Raw genomic sequence first — 12,355 nt, forward strand, 5'->3', positions numbered from 1 at the left:
CTTAGCGTCTACTGCAGGAGATCTCATCTGACATACCAAGGGGAGCCATTTGACCAAAAAAGTTTCTCTTTTTTTCCCCCCTTCCTTTCTTTTTTTAATTGCTACACATGATCTCCTGTTGAGCTGGTTTGAAGTATGCCAGAATTGAACTATATACTTAAGACATTCCTGTTATATTGTGTGTGTATATGTGCGCTTGAGTGGATGTTTGCGTGGATGGGAGAGAATAAGGGTGGTGGTGTGGTGTTGCTGAGTATGAAAACCAACATTCAGAAGCTCTGAGGGCCTGCAGAGTGCAAAGGAGATTTGCAAAGCTATTGGCTTTAAATTTGGATTTTATGTCTGGTGTGCTGACTTGCAATGGTTCTCCAAGGCTAACTGTAGGTGAGGGTTTCGCATCCAGGACCGGGCAAGGTTCTGTTTGGGAGACAAGAGGACTCAGGAGAGCGGCCCCTAATCCTTAGCTCTGGCATTTATCTCTTAAGAATGGAAAAAGCCTGAGGGGAGCTCCTCCTTTTCATTTCCCATAATGCCCCAGATGGAATGTCACTGCAAAGCACTGTTGGAATTGGAACAGATGATGATGGTGACGATTGTATTTATTTATTTTAGTTATTTTCTATCCCGCCTTTATTATTTTTATAAATAACTCATACCTAATACTCCTTCCTCCTCCTGTTTTCCCCACAACAACAGCCCTGCGAGGTGGGTTGGGCTGAGAGAGAGGGACTGGCCCAAGGTCACCCAGCTGGCTTTCATGCCCAAGGCAGGACTAGAACTCTCATGCCACACCTGATTGGCTCTTGGGCTGAGAGAGAGAGACTGGCCCAGGGTCACCCAGCTGGCTTTCATGCCCAAGGCGGGACTAGAACTCTCATGCCACACCTGATTGGCTCTTGGGCTGAGAGAGAGAGACTGGCCCAAGGTCACCCAGCCAGCTTTCATGCCCAAAGCGGGACTAGAACTCTCATGCCACACCTGATTGGCTCTTGGGCTGAGAGAGAGAGACTGGCTCAAGGTCACCCAGCCAGCTTTCATGCCCAAGGTGGGACTAGAACTCTCATGCCACACCTGATTGGCTCTTGGGCTGAGAGGGAGGGACTGACCCAAGGTCACCCAGCCAGGTTTCATACCTGAGGCAGGACTAGAACTCACAGCCTCCGGGTTTCTAGCCTGGATTCTTAACCACTAGGCCAGACTGGCTCTGGCTCTGGTGACGTAATGATCTGTGGAGTCCTTGGTGCTCTCTGAGCTTGTTTGTCTGTCTGCAGACGTTTCATCACCCCGCTAGGTAACATAATCAGAAATCCAACACAGTTTGGACTGCAGTGACTTAATGAGGGAGAACTTTCCAGCTGAAGTTGGTGGTTTCCTTAGGAGGTGTTATTTCCGAGGAAAAGAAAAAAATGAATAAATAACCCACGGGCACTGGAGCTCCTATCCGGAAGCTGAGCACTGAGCACGTTAAAGAGAGGCTCGGCCAACAAGCCCCGGGGTCTGGCGGCTGCGTTCTGACCACCGTTCGTACGGGATGCTGAACCGCAAAGTCACCTCCCTCATTTTAGCCTAATCAAGCAGGCGGGGTGAGCCCAGTCAGTGATGGCCTTACATTCCTGTCTGGCCCACCGTTAGGAAGGAAGGTTGCAGAGCCAGAAATGGGAAATGGACATTCTGCGTTGGTCATGTCTTATGTCTAAAGCATCTTCCTCTTGAGCAAGGAAAGGCAACCTCGTATTTGGCAGGACGCCTGCTTTCCCGGCAGGGGGTTCAGATTCAGTCAAGCAGCTGATTTGGGGGAAAGATTTCTCCTCTTTGCTTTGGTGCTGGGGAATCATTGATAGCCAGAATTAGACCCTCTTGAACTAGGATAGGCTCAGTGGGCCTACATTAACCGCACTCCCCTATTTTTCCATCCCATGAGGACTGGAAGCTTAATTCAATTTGGAAAAAAGACCGTTGCTCAGGCATAGGTGATCTGCTTTGCAGGTAAAAGGTCTCCCAAGTGAAATCTTGGTTGTTTCTGAATAGGGTGGAAAAGATGGAAACCTGGTGTTGTGTTTCCAGGATGCACTTACCCATAAAGTACTGAACACAATGTAACCAATTCTGTGTCTGGGGCTCGCACAGCACATATAACCATAAACTAAGTAGATAATCTGGGTTTGCAAAACACAGTAGGGTAGAATCTGGTTGGCCCTTACAGGTAGTCCTCACTTAAAAGCCATTTGTTTAGTGACAGTTTGGACTTACAATGGTGCTGAAAAAACTGACTTGCGACCGGTCCTCACACTTATGACCATCACAGCATCCCCGCGGTCACGTGATCATGATTTGGGTGCTTGGCAATCAGTTCTCACTTATGACCATTGCAGCGTCCTGTGGTCACGCAATCACCATTTTTAACCTTCCCAGCCAGTTTCTGGCAAGCAAAATCAATGGGGAGCCATGTGATTCGCTTAACGACCATGTGGTTTGCTTAATGCCCACAGTGATTCGCTTAACAACCACTGCAAAAAAGGGCGTAACATTGGGTCGGATTCACTTAATGACTGCTTCGCTTGGCAGTCAGAATTCCAGTCCCAATTGTGGTCGTTAAGCGAGGACTGCTTGTATGGTGCTCTGGGTTATGTGACTTCTGCTCTTAGAATTGCATGCATATAACTATGCAAGAGGTACTGAATGCACAACTCAGAATAATTCCGTCTTCCTAGGGCATCCAACTGCAAGACCTCTTAAAACGGGACCTTGTGACAGAGGTGGGAAGCTGGCAGGGCGACCCTATGCATGTCTATTCAGCAGTACCAAGAGGAAGATAAGTTGGCAGGCCTTTGGGGCACCCTCTTGTACAATTGTAGTATCTTGACAAGATCTTTTTTCCAGTCCAGAGGAGGTAAGACTGCATTACATTTTAGCACTAGCCTTACTCATTACTGGGATGGCATCGGTGGTTCTTTTTTTTTTTTTTTTGAGGGCTGCTTTTCCTAATAAATGCCAGCCATTATCATCCTAGCCTAGAGAACTGCCTAGAGCTTAAGGCAGTTCTGCAGAGGGGCAGGAAGGGTGAGGGGAAATGAAATTCCGTTTAAAAAAGTCATCCCACGTTACAGCACGTTCCTGGCCCTGAAGTTGCAACGGTTACCCTTGGGGGAAGAAGGCCGTGCCAGCCAAAACGTGGAAAGCAGGGACAGTTGTCATGCTGAGTTTGATTTATTGAGATTCTCCTTTCTGGGACAGTTCCCTGCATTTTACAAGCCCATAACATTTGGGATGCCACCTTCTAAATCAGGGTGCCTGCAGGATTTCAGCTCTAGCGTCCTCTCTCCTCCCAGCTTGGAATCAAATGGCGTAAAATCATTTTTAAATGATAGGAGAGGGAAAAAAGCATCTGTGAAAGTGGCCCTTGGTAGCCCCAGTTCAGCCCAAGACATGGGCCTCGGTTCTCGCTTTTCCATCAGTGAGATGAACAGGCGTTTCAAACAGGGTTCTGTGAGGACTTGATGGGGTTGGGCGAAAGTTTAAGGAACAAAAGAAGCGCAGCCTCGTTTCTATCGCTCGAGCAGTGCTTCTCAACCTTGGCCGCTTGAAGACGTGTGGACTTCAACTCCCAGAATTCCCCAGCCCACATAGAATTCTGGGAGTTGAAGTCCACACGTCTTCAAGCGGCCAAGGTTCAGAAACGCTGCTGTAGAATCTTGCCTCTGGATCGGGAGTCCCAGGAATATTTTTAACAGGTTCCCTGGCCCGAAAAAGTTTGAAAACCTGTGCTCTACGGCAACTTTATTTATTTATTTTAGATTTTTAAAATCTATTATTTTTATAAATAGCTCAAGGTGGCGAACATACCTCATACTCCTTCCTCCTCCTCTTTTCCCCACAACAACTACCCTGTGAGGCGATTTGGGCTGAGAGAGACCGACTGGCCCAAAGACGCACAGCTGGCTTTCATCATCATTATTATTATTATTATTATTATTATTATTAATTATATACATAGTCAACTCAAGACAGTGAATATACGTAATACTCCTGCCTCCTATTTTCCCCATAACAACAACCCTGTGAGGTGCACTGGGCTCCAAACTGATCTCCCTGCCAGGAACCAATATGGTGGAATTCTCAACATGGATTTCTTTAAACTGCCTTTTTTCTACCCACCCACCCACTAGAATCAGTTTTTGGAAGTGCCTTTCTTATCAAATGTTTCCTAGACCAGAGCGTTAGCGAGGAGGGGTAGTGCTGGACCAAGCAAGTCCATTGTTCCTGTGGCACCAGAAGCAAGAGATCAAGTTTTCAGATATTATTATTACTATTACTATTATTATTATTATTTTGTACACAAGCATTTTGGTTTGTGTCAAACCCTGATCCATGGTGAGAAAAAGCTACCCGTCTATGCACACAGACTTGGGAAAATTCTAGTGGTGTGGAGCTACTTCTGAGTTGATAGGCTTGTATCGATATAGCCGATCTATCATTAACCGTTCAATTTGTATGGATCAGCTTCAAAGGAAGATGGTTGGTCACACTGCAGTAGCAGTGAGGTACTTTGGATTTGCAAAATAGAAAAAAAATCAGCCATGCTCGGTCAAAATACATGCCAATAAAAAATCCCAAAGCCAGTTAAATTTTGATCTGTTCACACAATAGATTTGTGTGGTTGTAACTTACTGAATTGTGGGAACCCAGCATGGTGGCTTGCCAACCATCATTTCTAGCTTAGTGGATTGTTTGGATTCAACTGATTGAGACTGATTATTTAAACCACGGTTAAGCAAATACAGTAGCAGCTTAGCATATTGCCCAGACTCGGTCTTTGTGAGGCAAATGGCGAAAAAAAAATACAGGTAGCCCTCACTTAATGACCATTTGTTTAGTGGTGGTTCAGACTTATGACAATGCTGAAAAACCGACTTACAACTGGTGCTCACACTTACGGCCGTGGCAGTATCTCCATGGTCACATGGTCATGATTTGGTCGTTGGGCAACCGGTTCGCATTTATGACCGTCGCAGCATCCTGTAGTCACATGATTGCCATTTTTTACCTTCCTGGCTGGCTTCTGGCAAGTAGAATCGATGGGGAATCATGTGATTTGCTTAATGACCACATGGTTCGCTTAACAGCCATGGTGATTTGCTTAATGACCACTGCAAAAAAGGTCAAAAAATTGGATCAGATTTGCTTACTGACCGCTTCACTTAGCAACTGAAATTCCAGACCCAGTTGTGACCGTTAGGCAAGGACCTGTAGTTAATTGGTTTCATGCACCATGCTGAAGGAAATTTCAGAAAGGATTAAGACCTCCCAAGCTGCTAGATCTCAGTGAGAATGCACACTGCAAGTCAGTATACACCAGCTCTATGCAATCTGTTTACTGATCAGCTGGAGGCGAACGTGTGTATTTGGCGCTTTGGCTTTGCAGAAGTGCAAAATGGAAAGAGAGAGGCTTGTATGAACGGTGTGAATGACATGCAAGAGTGCTGTTTGGTTCTTGTCTTTTTTCTTCCCTGAAGTCCACGTTTACAGTTGTAAATACAGGTCTTTTATACTTAACTGTCAATTCTGTATGTGATTTGTACAATGTTGTTCTATTCTGCTATGGAGTACTTTCATGATGGCCGAACCTTAATTTTGAATTTGAAAAATAAATATATATCTATATCTATATATCCACCTATAATTTCCTCCCCGTTGCTGACCGAAAAGGACATTTCAAATATTGTCAAACGAAAGAAAGAGGAAAATAAGCACATGGCAAGATGAGATTTTCCCTGTCCTCCCTAGTCCTCCTGCTTCCATTGAAATTCTTCACTGCAACGGTTTCAAATATTTGCAGGTTGAAATATTCCAGAATCCATCTGGCATCCAGCTCCTTGCTGTGGTCTTAACAATCTGATGACTTTTATTGAATAAACTGGAACTTATTTGAATAAATCCAGACTGGGAAAACATTTTATTTGCTTCAATTTAAACTCCCTGCCCTCATCGGCCTCTAAGCATGAAGGTTTTTCAGCAGCCCCACCTTACAAGTGAAATTGTAGACTGAATTTGGAATAGCCCACTAAGGTGGCAGCATCTTCGCTGATCCTCAAAAGCTCAATACAGGTAGTCCTCGATTAGCGACTGCCTCGTACAGTGACCGTTCACAGTTATGACGGTGATAAAAAGGTAACTTTGGGACCAATCCTTGCATTTATGACCTTCTCAGTTCATGGGTAGTGTACCTCTAAGTACTGGTTTCAGGACCACACAGGGAGAAAGGACTACAGGTCATCCTCATTTAGCGACTGCCTCATACAGCGACCATTCACAGTTATGATGGTGATGAAAAAGTAACCTTGCAACCAATCCTCACATTTACGACTTTCACAGTCTGTAAAGCAAAGGAAAGCTGAAGTAAAATCATAAGCACAGTTGTGGTTTCACTTAGCGACCGCTTCACTTAACAACTGGGTTGACGGTCCCAATTGTGGTTGCTAAATGAGGACTGCCTGTAGCAGAATCCAACCTAGTTCGCCTTGGATCTACCAGAAGTGCCCAGGGCAGAAGGCTAGCTAGGATCTTAGAAGACAGCCATGGCCAGCCACTTCTGCATTGCTGCTGAGAAAATCCATGGAGATTATTGAGGTAGCCACCAAACCCACCCAGCTTGACTCCAAAGTTAACTTTAACTGAACAGTGGCTTTCTCTTTTCCACTAATTGCGACAGCAATGCCTAAACAGGGGCTCCTCTTTTTGATGACAATGGCGGACAGATTAGTGTCTGCTTTTGAGAAAGTCTAGCTTATTAGAAGCCAGCTCAAAGTTCCTTCTAAGTTGAAGAGGAGAGCTTGAGAACATGAGAAAGATGGATCTAGCCAGCATGCAGTCACACACTGTGGCCTATCAACAACTAGGACAGTGTTTCTAACCTCGGCCACTTTAAAATGTGTGGACTTCAACTCCCAGAATTCCCCCACCAGCATGGCTGGCTGGGGAGTTCTGGGAGTTGAAGTCCACACATCTTAAAGTGGCCAAGGTTAGAAACACTGATCAAGGAAGTCCACAAATCAGACTTTAAGGCGTCTCTCTTCTCCCTCCATTGCCCCCATGCACCTGGTTTGTAGAGGCAGAATCAGTCTAGTTACACCTTGACATAGCATGTTCCAGAGGCAGATTACATGCTACATGAAGAAATATTTCCTGTTACCAATTTTCATTCTTATTCTTCACTCCGTCTTTACCATGCATAATTTTATCAGCCTCCATCATATCCTTGTCAGTAACTTTTCTCTGAGTTAAATTGCCCCAACTGATGCATCCTGTCCTCATACGGAAGGCACCCAAGCCCCCTTGATCATCTCTCCAAGCCCTTTTGACCATCCACAGTTGCAGTTTTGCTTAGCGGCCGCTTCACATAACGACCAAGTTGATGGTCCCAATTGCCTCTTTCTGCCCCTTCACCAGCTCCTCAAAATTCCTCTGGAGATGTGGTGACTTTTCCCCTTCCTTGTCCTTCAAAGCTCTTTGAATTGATGGGCACTTTCAGCAGCCACTACCTAACCTTGGCTGTTCTTGAAAAGCAGCCAAGGTTAGTGCTTGGATGGGAGACCAGCACAAAATGTTCTGGTTGTTCAAAAGGATGCAGATCTCTCCATGAAATCATCCAGAATCAAGCTTGACTTTTCAAGCTTGAAAATAAGGTGGCAACATCTAGCTGACCTTGGCTGCTCTCAGAAAGATAGACGGTCTGTTAACCTGGTTGGTCCTTGGATGGGAGACGAGCAGAATTCCCAGGACTGTAGTCGAGATTGTTGAACAGATACCCTAGAAGAAGCTTTTAAAAAGCCCCTCCTGTATTTTTACCAAGATAAGCCACCCGTCCATGAAGGCACCAGGAGTCCAGCTCAACTTGCAGGGGTCTTTATTTATTTTGAGATTATTCAGTCCCCAGTTTGGAAAACCCAAACTGAAAAATCCATTTTAGCAAACAAACACAACAGCAAAACCTGAGAAAAACAGCACATCTTGGCGCGATAATAGCTCCAAAGAACCAGCATGGATGTTGCAGGTGTGAAATTGTGCAAAACCACTTTCAAAGGGTAGATGAGAACATGGTGATGCAGATTCTGATTCTATCGTCTGGCCAACCTTCAGCAAGCCGCACCATATTTAGGACCATGGTGCCGGTTCACCATATTTCACTAAATATAGAGGTTTCATTGTGTGAACAGTGGGATGCTCACAAGGATACGGCTGTGCCCTTATAACTGATGGGCCTTTAAACGAATTTAATGAGATTTATTCCCAACTAAACCAGCTTGTGACTTACGTCTTTTGGGGCCAAAAGAGGGCAGTCTCCATTTACAGAAACTGTCATAAACCTACATAAAATGTTCAATACTTCTGATCTCCTCCAGCGTGGCCCACAACGTGGCAGCTTCTGTAAATACCCAGTTCTGTTGAAAAACCTTGTTGTTTATTCGTTTAGTCGCTTCTGACTCTTCGTGACTTCATGGACCAGCCCACGCCAGAGCTTCCTGTCGGTCGTCAACACCCCCAGCTCCCCCAGGGACGAGTCCGTCCCCTCTAGAATGTCATCCGTCCACCTTGCCCTTGGTCGGCCCCTCTTCCTTTTGCCCTCCACTCTCCCTAGCATCAGCATCTTCTCCAGGGTGTCCTGTCTTCTCATTGTGTGGCCAAAGTATTTCAGTTTTGCCTTGAATATCATTCCCTCAAGTGAGCAGTCTGGCTTTATTTCCTGGAGGATGGACTGGTTTGATCTTCTTGCAGTCCAAGGCACTCTCAGAATTTTCCTCCAACACCACAGTTCCAAAGCATCTATCTTTCTTCTCCCAGCCTTCCTTATGGTCCAGCTCTCGCAGCCATATGTTACTACGGGGAACACCATTGCTTTAACTATGCGGACCTTTGTTGTCAGTGTGATGTCTCTGCTCTTAACTATTTTATCGAGATTGGCCATTGCTCTTCTCCCAAGGATTAAGCGTCTTCTGATTTCCTGACTGCAGTCAGTATCTGCAGTAATCTTCGCACCTAGAAATACAAAGTCTTTCACTGTTTCTACATTTTCTCCCTCTATTTGCCAGTTATCAATCAAGCTGGTTGCCATAATCTTGGTTTTTTTGAGGTTTAGCTGCAAGCCAGCTTTTGCACTTTCTTCTTTCACCTTCATCATAAGGCTCCTCAGTTCCTCTTCGCTTTCAGCCATCAAAGTGGTATAATCTGCATATCTGAGATTGTTAATGTTTCTTCCAGCGATTTTAACTCCAGCCTTGGATTCCTCAAGCCCAGCATGTCGCATGATGTGTTCTGCATACAAGTTGAATAGGTAGGGTGAGAGTATACAGCCCTGCCGTACTCCTTTCCCAATCTTAAACCAGTCCGTTGTTCCGTGGTCTGTTCTTACTGTTGCTACTTGGTCGTTATACAGATTCTTCAGGAGGCATACAAGATGACTTGGTATCCCCATACCACTAAGAACTTGCCACAATTTGTTATGGTCCACACAGTCAAAGGCTTTAGAATAGTCAAGAAAACAGAAATAGATGGTTTTCTGAAACTCCCTGGCTTTGTCCATTATCCAGCGGATATTGGCAATTTGGTCCCTAGTTCCTCTGCCTTTTCTAAACCCAGCTTGTACATCTGGCAATTCTCGCTCCATGAGTTGCTGAAGTCTACCTTGCAGGATCTTGAGCATTACCTTACTGGCATGTGAAATGAGTGCCACTGTTCGATAGTTTGAACATTCTTTAGTGTTCCCCTTTTTTGGTATAGGGATATAAGTTGATTTTTTCCAGTCTGATGGCCATTCTTGTGTTTTCCAAATTTGCTGGCATATAGCATGCATTACCTTGACAGCATCATCTTGCAAGATTTTGAACAGTTCAGCTGGGATGCCGTCGTCTCCTGCTGCCTTGTTATTAGCAATGCTTCTCAAGGCCCATTCAACTTCACTCTTCAGGATGTCTGGCTCAAGCTCACCGACCACACCGTCAAAGCTATCTCCGATATTGTTATCCTTCCTATACAGGTCTTCTGTATATTCTCTGTTAGGTCCTTACCATCTTTGTTTTTGATCATACCCATTTTGGCCTGAAATTTACCTCCGATGTTTCTAATTTTCTGGAAGATGTCTCTTGTCCTTCCTATTCTATTGTCTTCTTCCACTTCCGCGCATTGCTTGTTTAAAAATAATTCCTTATCTCTTCTGGCTAACCTCTGGAATTTTGCATTTAATTGGGCATATCTCCCCCTATCACTGTTGCCTTTTCCTTTCCTTCTTTCTTGGGCTACTTCTAGTGTCTCAGCAGACAACCACTTTGCCTTCTCGGTTTTCTCTTTCTTTGGGATGTATTTTGTTGCTGCCTCCTGAACAATGTTGCAAACTTCTGTCCAGAGTTCTTCCGGGACCCTATCTACTAAGTCCAGTCCCTTAAATCGATTCTTCACCTCCACTGCATATTCCTTAGGAATATTAGTGAGCTCATATCTAGCTGATCTGTGGGTCTTCCCTAATCTCTTTAGTCTGATCCTCAATTGTGCAAGAAGAAGTTCGTGATCTGAACTACAGTCAGTTCCAGGTCTTGTTTTTACCGACTGTATAGATGTCCGCCACCTTTGGCTGCAGAGGATGTAGTCAATCTGATTTCGGTGTTGTCCATCTGGGGAAGTCCATGTATAAAGCCGTCTCTTAGGTTGTTGGAAGAGAGTGTTTGTTATGCAGAGTGAATTGTCTTGGCAAAATTCTATCAGCCTATGTCCTGCTTCATTTTGTTCTCCCAGGCCAGGCTTACCTGTAATTCCAGGTGTCATTTGACTGCCCACCTTAGCATTCCAGTCTCCCGTGATGAAAATAACATCTCTTTTAGGCGTGTTGTCCAGTAGGTGCTGCAGATCCTCATAGAACTGCTCTACTTCAGCTTCTTCAGCATCTGTGGTTGGGGCATAAATTTGGATCACTGTGATGTTAGATGGCTTGCCCTGAATTCGAATTGAGATCATTCTATCGTTTTTTGGATTGTATCCAAGCACTGCTTTAGCCACTTTACTATTAATTATGAAGGCTACTCCATTTCTTCTGTGGTCCTCTTGTCCACAGTAGTAGATCTGGTGGTCATCTGAAGTGGCCCATTCCAGTCCATTTCAGTTCACTGACGCCCAGAATGTCTATCTTTAATCTTGACATCTCACCAATAACCACATCCAATTTGCTCTGGCTCATAGATCTTACATTCCAGGTTCCGATGGTGTGTTGATCCTTAGAACATCGGATTCGCCATTCACCACCAGCACCGTCGGCCGCTAGCCGTCCTTTCGGCTTTGAGCTAGCTGCGTCATCACGTCTGGGGCTAGTTGAACTCATCCTCTGTTCCTCCCCAGTAGCATTTTGACCATCTTCCGACCTGGGGGTCTCATCTTCCGATGGTATACCGACATATCTCTGGTTGTACTGATCCATTGAGTTTTCACGGCAAGAATACTGGGGTGGGTTGCCATTACCTTCCCCAGGGATCGCGTTTAGTCTGACCTCTCTGTCACGACCTTCCCGTCTTGGGTGGCCCTTCACAGTTTAGCTCATGGCGTGATTGAGGTGCTCAAGCTCCAGCACCATGGCAAGGTAACGATCCTTTGCTGAAGGTTGAAAAACCTACAGCTACAATTTTCTTTCAAATGTATTTCAGAGCATGAAAAGGAAATCCCAGAGAAAATGTTTTCTGTCCCAAAGCTCTGTAACGGGAGATTAAAGTCAATTAACTTGTGTCCACCTGATGAGAACGATAAAAATAAATGGGAAAGGATGCAAATTCTGCAGATATTATGGACATTCCTAGTTTTACCCACAAATGATACTTCCAAGTTCGTTTTAGATCAGTGTTTCTTAAAGTGTGGTCCTAGGACCCCTGGGGGTCCCCTAAGACCCTCTCAGGGGTCCACAAAATCAAAATTATTTGCCAGCCTATGTTGAACAATAATACAGTATTAAAATCCCATCCAACAACTGTGAGAAGCAGTGGTGGGAAAGAATGCATCAGTTTTAATTTTTATTACGGTAAATCTAGATCAATATAACCCACACAAGCAAAAAGCTCTTTTGGGGTCCTCAATAATTTTTAAAGGTGGGAAGTTGTCCAAAGACCAAAAAGTTTAAGTAAGATTGTTTAGATAAAAGTTCACAGGTGACTGTTGTAGAACAGAAATCGACTATCTCAGCAGATGAGGGGTTCTATTTTTTATTACTTTATTTTATAACAAGTTTAAAAGAGCGTACAAAAAGAAAAAACAAAGGAACTCACAGCAGAAAAATAAAAAACAAACTATAAATAGACAAAAAATAGAGAAAGGAAAAATACAATGA

This window comes from Candoia aspera, chromosome 1, assembly GCF_035149785.1.
Source record: "Candoia aspera isolate rCanAsp1 chromosome 1, rCanAsp1.hap2, whole genome shotgun sequence".
Lineage (NCBI taxonomy): Eukaryota > Metazoa > Chordata > Lepidosauria > Squamata > Boidae > Candoia > Candoia aspera.